We start from the raw sequence: 8570 nt of genomic DNA on the forward strand, positions 1-8570 counted from the left end.
CACTCTAAACTGTATGCCCTTCCTTGGCAATTCTTATTCTTTTTTAGCTCCGATCTTTTTATAATGAATTTCGATATGCTGCTCCGGTTCTTTCTGTTTTGTTTGCTCTACCGAGCTAACAAATAAGCAGCGGAACTTTCGAGGACGCTCAAAGACATTCAATACACTCGTTCTAGTTAATACAAGGGTAGTGTGTTGGCGCCGAGAGTAGAGAGACCAATATTTAGGTGCTAACAAAAATCCTTAAAAAAACATAAAAAAAAAAAAAGATGCGTCGGCCGGGAATCGAACCCGGGTCAACTGCTTGGAAGGCAGCTATGCTAACCACTATACCACCGACGCAGATGAAAAAGGCCGAATGGCAATCCGTCCTACACGGTCAAAAATACTCCTCTTGCGTGCCGAACGGGTTCGTATCGAGGTCATTTCCTTCCAATTCTTTCACTCAACCTTCCCCCTCGTTCAGCGCTCCCTCTCAGCTAGATTCGCACAGCTACGTTTTGCTTTAGTTGTTATTCTCTAATCTCTATATACACTATTTCTAGCCCTTACAATAACATTCCTAAAACTTAATTCCAGAATTTAGAAAAAAAAAAATTGGAATGTTGCAAAGTTTGTAGCAAAAATTTCATTATCTACTCCAAAATGCACACATTCATCTGCCCCTCACAGCCTTTACGTTTGTGCTTGGGTTGTTTTGAGATTAACGAATGAAAGGAACCCAAGTAGATTTGAAAGGAATGAAGTAAGGCGCGGCTATACGTACGAGTGCCGTAGTTCAACAGCCGTTAATATTCAATATATCAGCGATAATTTTTTCAATGTCAAAACAAATTTAACATTGTTTTCTCTCTTGTAGCTGCATATATATATATATATATATATATATATATATATATATATATATATATATAGATAGATAGATATATTTATCGGTATGACTCCAAAGCATAATCTATTTCCTGCCTTATGTCTTTTATAAATTTTGTTTTTCAGTCGAGGCTCATTATTACTACAGTCGTAACCGCTTTCTCATTAATTTTGCCGCTGGAAAGCCGTTTCCTTCCTTTCTTTGAGAATTTCTGTAGATTACACCATAAAAACTCAAAATTAAATATTAAACTGCGGTGTCTTTAAATCAAACAATTTTTTTAAGGTGGTAGCTTTGCACGTCCCATTACTCGAAAGGGGCACGTTGACGTTTTGCCTGAATGATGGCCATAAAATTAGGTCATAAGCAGAAGTCAAAGCGGACGAGCCTCAGAAATAAAACAGAAAGAAAAGTACAGCAACAGAGATGCTTCGTCAAGGATTGGCGCCGGCCGGCCACCGCTGCTCAAGGTCAAACGGACGCGCGTCAGGGATAAAACACAAAGAGCAGCACAGCAACCCACATCCTTCGTCACGGCAGTCGCGGAGCCGGCAGGTGCGCCGCGCCTGCGCAGTGAGGGAGCGTGATGTCACCGCCGGAGCGCCGTGTGAAAAAGGAAGGCGTAGTGCGCTGCTTGTAGGAATGCGCTGCTTGTAAGAATGCTTTCGCATTCCTACACGCGTAAGCAGGCTTAAGTGTCTTCCGCGTGTTATTTATGGGCTAAAATAATCAACTCTGTATAGTGCGATTACTGCGATGCAAAACATTCCAACAAAACTCTATCTCTGCAGATAATAAGAATTAGTTACCGAAATTCTCGCGCAACCCCCTCCCCGCAAAAAAAAAACAAAAAGACTCCGTAATGGCCCACAAAGTAATAGGAAATATATCCTCATTCAAAACGCCTAAAAAACACATGTTCGCCACGAGTTCTTCTTCAAATATGGCGGAAAAATAGGATACTGCGCATAAAAAATGAAAGCCGTTTACAACTCCCTGTAACGCCGAATTAGAGCGCAGCTCTTGAGGAGGAGGAGGGGAAGGTAGGGAAAGGAGGCTATGTTCCTCCTCCTCTCCTGCTCGCCTTCCATTTAGGGGAAAATTTTCCGCTAAATTTAGAGAGGAAATTTCTTCGCTAGATAAAGCGGAAACGTTTTCCGCTATATTTAGCGGGGAAAAGTTCCCCTAAATTTAGTGGGAAAATTGTTTCGATAAATTTAGAGGGGGAAGTTTTCCACTAGATTTAGCGGGGAATTTTTTCCGCTAGATTTAGCGGAAAAATTTACCCCTCATGAACGGCGTGGTTACGCCGACGCAGACGACGACGCCGCCGCCGCCGCCGCTCAAGCCGGAAAAGGGGCGCCTGAGAGCTGCGCTCTAAAAGCGCTGCAGTGTACTGTGGCGCTTAATGTTACCACGTCACTAAAAAATCATAGGTTCTAAGGATGTTCGAATCCACAGGTACAGAAGAGCGTGCACTCACATATGCGCAAATGCGCTCTGTAATGGAAGGGATCGATGCCATCTTTTCCACCGAGACTGCGCGGCATTTTGGGCGCAATGCGACTCGTCTTTTTTATTCGACGAGCTTATTGAGGGGAGACCAATGATTGGTGATCCGTCCGCTTTGTTGGGAAGCGCACATGCAGGGGTTCAGAAAATGTGCGCGGGAAACGCCTCGGCGCGAGGTTATCAACTATATCCTCGAAACTTGATCTTACGGGCACCATGGTGGCATATAGCGTCGGTACGTAGCTGAACTTTCCTACACGTACGCTATGACAGCTTTGGTATTGAGAGTTTTAGAAGATCGTTCCAATGACTCCGATAATAATAAAGCGATATTAATAAGGCTTTTGAATGGTGTACAAAATGGCAAATGCAACTAAACATATCTAAATGTAACTTGCTTTCATTAAAACAAAACAAAAAACTACTCCATCTAATTATTTTTATATTTGTTAAATAATGTCCCTCCCGCCTTTGTTTCCCCGTACAAATACCTCTGCGTACGCCTTACCTCCAACCTGTCCTGGATTAATTATATTAGCACTATCACCGCTGAATCATCACGTACACAATTGGTTATTTAATTCGAAACTTTAATGCCGCACCCACACATCTACGCCAACTAGCTTACACTCCTTATGTCCGCCCGAAACTTGGATATGCTTCCTCTATTAGGAACCCCCATTAGAGGTAGCTAATTAATAATTGAGAATCTCTAGAGACCCGTTCACTAATCTCACAACTTCGTCTAGTTCATCGGTTACGTTACAACACAGCCAATCCGGCACATCGCTTTTAGAAAACATAATAGAATATTTCATCGCCGAAGTAGCAGCAAAAGTTTGAAACGCATTTTTGCCTCAACATCTGCTTTTAATACCTCATCCCTTCCTCTTGCCATCAAACACTGGAACGGTCTTCCTTAAACCATTGCCATCATGTCAGATCCCAAACATTTGGTAGAGCTGTCTTGCTTCATTTTTTGCCATGTAGTGCTCCGTACACTTACTAGCACTCCGTACACGCACCATTGTATATCTTTCAAGCTGCTGTCATTTTTGGCATGTGTTGTTGTGACTCAGTTGCTAAGTTTAATGCGCTTTGCTGATCAGGCAACTCTTTAGCCTATCTAATTTTTGTGATTGATTATCCCGACTTCGCTTGTTTTTTTTTTTTTTTTTTTGCTTGTTTTTTTTCTCTTCCTGGTGCACTGTGAAGACGTGTTTTCACATAATGTTGACAACCTGCAGAGCGGCTTGTCATGATTTATTGCTATATTATTTTTAAGTAGAAGCCTTTTGAAAGTCTATTTCTAGTCCACTTTTTAGTATTACTTTATATATTTTGTAATTACCCCCCCCCCCTCCTTCATGTAATTCCCTTGAATGGGTTTTGGAGGTATTGTGAATGAATATATAAATACTCAATGCGTTGCTAGCGCCTTTGCGCACGCATCGTATAACGTTATCGGGTTTGGTTACTGGACGGCGAAAACGGTCGTTTAAAACACCATATATCTCGGCCGATTTTAAGTCTGAGTCAAAAAAAAAAAACTCTAACCCTACCAACGACATAAAACGTCTGTTCGAAAACTTCTTTTTGAATGAGCCCGTATAGGTTGTTTATGCACTACATGTACAGACCAGTAAACACGGCATATTTGCCGTAGGAGGTTGGAACGTCCGTGCGTATCTGCCGAAACCTCATGCGCGACATGAAAGAACTGCCCAGGACCCACAGGGTATTCGTGTTACCAACGAGGTTAACTCCCATTCGTGTACTACAGCTGCATAGCAATGAATTTGTAGGTCCTTATTGGTTCTCATAGTAGCAGCGTATATTATGCATTATTCGTGAAATGGAGATGTTGATACAACAGCATATAGGTTTGGGGCTGCTTTGTCATTTAGAGCAACTACCTCCGTATCTCTGCGGCGTTTGCACAGTAGAATATCTAATCCTGGTAATATATTGTTATATGGTATTAGATCTAGCTCGTATTGACTTTCTTGACTACCAGGCTAATGAGTTATGAACTTATCGCTGATAAGTTATGAAAAAGAAGCCGTTAGGAAATGTAGCAAAATTTAATCACAAGATTTGAAAGATTATAGCGGTAGAAATTAGTTGCCGTATTGAGGGGCGTTAAGAAAACAGCCATCGAGCTTAAAGCGTAATAAAAGTAGTCACTCAATATTAACAATTCTATCGTATATATAAACTATTTAAAAGGAAACAGAGCCCAGTTTATCAAGATCTATCTATTGCTCAGTTGAGAAGCAATCAATGCGCACTTTGAAACAAGTGTGCGTAAACATATGCTACACTTTTTAATGGTCCTGATAATCTTTTACATCAGCGAGGGCATCAAATACTTTCAGGTGCAACCAAAAATATTGCGTTTAATATTTTTAATAGTGTGCACCTACCTTGCAAAGTAGGCTTCGTTACCCGCAAAAAGTAATTGAGTTGATGATCGCTATTCTACTCAAAAACTGAGTTAAACACCTCGCACAATGAAAACATTATTTTCAGGGGAGAATTGCCACGTCTACGTGACATTAACCTTTCATAAATTAATCCTGAACTAGCAAGTGGCGCACTTTCATTTGGGTGTATTTGTTATTTTATTTTATCAAGTAGTACAGTCATATCTTGTGAATGCGGACCTTTTTAATATGAATACCCCGCTATAGGAACACCACTTTTGGGGACAAACTGGGAAAATACATGCACTTTTGTCTCGTTAACATGGACAACTCGCATTATGGACTACGTTTTGAGGGAACGGAGGCGTTCATATTAACGAGACATCACTGTAACTTAATTAGACTTTCTTAATACAGTCTTGATGTTCCAACCATTCGACTTCCCACATCGACGTCTCGGAGCTAGTTTTTGTTCAAAATCTCTTGGCGTGCTGTTGGTATTTATATTTCTAGGCTTTTAAATAAGCGGGGAATCACATATTTGCAAAAAAAAAGAAATATATAAAACGGTTGAGCACAAGCAATACTTCTTAAAAATGCACACCACAGTGACGCTGTTAATACAGACGATACGTTATTTGTAAGAATTTTTTTTTTACTTTGGAACCACTTAACATGTAGCTTGATCAAGAACTGTCAATATTGATACCTTTGTTAAGACATACTCAGTCGCGACATCATGGAACCAAGTGAAACACGCCGACAATAGCTGGATTTCGCTCATGCTTCATTGCTGAAGCTTTTCGATCAAACGCATTGCTTCTTTGACTGCAAAAAAAAAAAAAAAAAAAAACACCTTCTATATATATATATATATATATAAATATATATATATATATATAGGGTGTTTTTTTAAGCTTAACAGATTTGTTTAAAAAATACCGTGAAAGTTACACTTATGCCGCTTGTGGAGGTGAGTTATACGGCTAGGGGGACATAGTATAGGGGGCTAATCGTAACGATCGATCGGATACTTAATTACAATTCGTTAATTACCTTGGGAATAGACATATGGTTCCAATACGAAACTTGCTCAGCGTCATCGAAAACCACTAAATCAGTCATTTTCAGAAAGACTTTCGGCGCATGAGAAGCGTAGTATTGTACTAAAGTTATCACTCGTGGAGCAGGTACAAGGCTGGGGCTAGATAAGAGACGGAAAAATCGCGCGGGCGCCTTATCGCAACCGCTAGCTTTGTACCTGCTCAACGAGTGGTAACTTTAGTGCACCACGACGCTTCTCACGCGCTCAAAGTCTTTCTGAAAATTACTGATTTAGTGGTTTTGGATGACGCTGAGCAAGTTTCTAATTGGAACCTAATGTCTATTTTCATTAATTAAAAAGTTAAGTAACGAATTTTAATTAATTAGCCGACTGATCGTTACGATTAGCCCCCTATAATATGTCCCCCTGGCCGTATAACTCACCGCCACAAGCGGCATAAATGTAGCTTTCACGCCTTTTTTTAAACAAATCTGTTAAGCATAAAAAACACCTTTATATACATATGTACTTACGTTTATATATATATATATATATATATATATATATATATATATATATATATATATATATATATATATATATATATATATATATATATATGGGTGGTTTCATCTCAAATCGTGCAGGCAAAAAGGGTCGAATTTTTAATTTCGATGAAAAAAATATATGTTATGGCGCCGTTTCTAAAACCGCAGTCGACACAAACCGCAAGTTTGTCGGAGTTTTTGTTCTCGACTTATGAATTTTTAAAGAGGGGCGCGGCGAAAAGCAGTGTTTTTCACACCCGTCGTGGGTCGGATGTTTCGCTTGATCTCCCGCCATGGCTATTTTGTCCACATTATATTATCTTTTTTGAAGCAATCTGTGAACATATTTAAAAGGCTCCAATACCATGAAATAATTTTAGGCCTTTTGCTTTTTTTCTGTAAAAATGTCAAAAACGCCTCCTCGGTCAATTCTTGACGAACTTTGACAATTAATTACTGGCGATCTACTTGGGTTACACTGATATTTTTTATGTCCACGGAGAGCCCAAAACACGCTCTTTATATCTATTATAAAATGTTTTGGCTGTATAAAATATCCTTTGCGGTACGTTTACGTTAATATTATGGAAAAACCAAAAAGTACCATTTTTGAAATTGATTTTCTCAAAAAACCCATTTTTTATTTCTTAAATTTTTTGCTCAAATGTAGATATGATAGTTGTCTACACGAAAATCAAGCCTAGAAAGTGTATATTTTGTTTGCATGTTTTATATTCAGGCCTCAATATCGGAAAAAGACGTCTTTGTTTTGCAAGACCTAAGTCAGACATAGCGACCCATGCGTCTCTATGAATTGTGAAAAAGTTTTCTTGAATTTTCTTCTGCATTTTGTAATCAATTATAAACGGATTTTGTGGTATTGAATATTTATGTATGTTTTGATAAGAGCGGGAACCATGAGATACATATCTAACCAAATCAGCAGGCCTAGTAGACTTTCAAAAACCGAAAGGCACGGACGTTGTATTGTTTCGATTTATAAACCTTTCAAAGTAAACTAGCACGACTAGCTATTAGCTGTCATATTACTAAGACAAAAAAGTCACCACATCGTCGATATATTATATAAAATTCTTTACGAAACCAAACACTGGGGCTTGTTCACCCTACATTGCACAGGTCACCGGGAATGTCCTTTCCGTGATACACAAAAGTGGTGACACAGAAACGGTCCGAAACAAACAGAGAGTGTGTCATAGAGAGGGGTAGGAAATAAAAATAAATAAATAGGAATGAAGTTGCCCAACTCAGATCTTAACGAAAATTACGTTAAAAAATAATAAAGTATTTAGGTTCGAGCGGTGGCAAGGCGATAGGTCCACGCCTGGTGGAGAGTCAGACAAAGAAGTGGACGGCACGTAAAGGTAAAACAAAAAAAAAATCAATAATTTAATAAAGACGGGAAAACTCAGCCGCACATGGCAAGAACAAAAACCAACTCCCCCGGGCATTCCCTAAACGGGACGCAACCAAATGCGTGAGAACACGCTCTCTACATCACCGCCAGGCCGCTACGCCATAGCGAAATAAACCCAACAACTGAACAGTGCTAACAAACAGTTAGTAAGACAACATTGAAAAAAAAAAAAAAAAACGTTCAGAATAAACCGCACCCGAGAAACAAAGTTCAGCGGGGCGAAGAAACACACACGAGTCGGCCCCACGACATTGAAGTCTCGCAGGATGACGGCGTCCAGATGATGCTCGAATCTGTTCCTCCCTCTATTACGCACATCCACGACGGCTGTGCGGAACAGTGGCTGTACGAAAGAAAGTGAAGAATAGATTCAAGCAGGCGATGCGCGAGAAGGTAACCGAGACTATGCTTCAAGCTTCATATCGGGAGAGGAGCTTTCGAGGTAGTTTCTGCAGTTACTCAAACTTTCTCTTTCCCAGCTTCCCTTTTTCAAAAGAACACGTCAGCCGGCGCTAACGTTTCATCTCGGGAGAAGCCCACTCTTCACAAACGGTTATAGTTGACAAGGAGGCTGACTTCGACCCAACTAGTCTCCGGGCAGAATACAAACACAAGTATATTTACCAACACGCTCGTTTTAATGTCAGTCTCCGGGCTTTGCTGTTTCCAAAAGAGATAACCCTTTATAAGGACAGAACGAGCGGGTCGGTGGGGATAATTAAACTTAAAC

At 40.0% G+C, this 8570-nt stretch overlaps 1 non-coding gene across 1 annotated transcript; it reads right to left on the bottom strand.

Annotated features, from left to right (window-relative positions):
- Nucleotides 1-270: 270 nt before the first annotated feature.
- Nucleotides 271-342, bottom strand: Trnag-ucc. The gene has a single exon. It is a non-coding gene; the product is annotated as a tRNA-Gly (tRNA).
- Nucleotides 343-8570: the final 8228 nt, after the last annotated feature.

This window comes from Ixodes scapularis, unplaced genomic scaffold, assembly GCF_016920785.2.
Source record: "Ixodes scapularis isolate PalLabHiFi unplaced genomic scaffold, ASM1692078v2 PGA_scaffold5__190_contigs__length_132052651, whole genome shotgun sequence".
NCBI classification, from domain to species: domain Eukaryota; kingdom Metazoa; phylum Arthropoda; class Arachnida; order Ixodida; family Ixodidae; genus Ixodes; species Ixodes scapularis.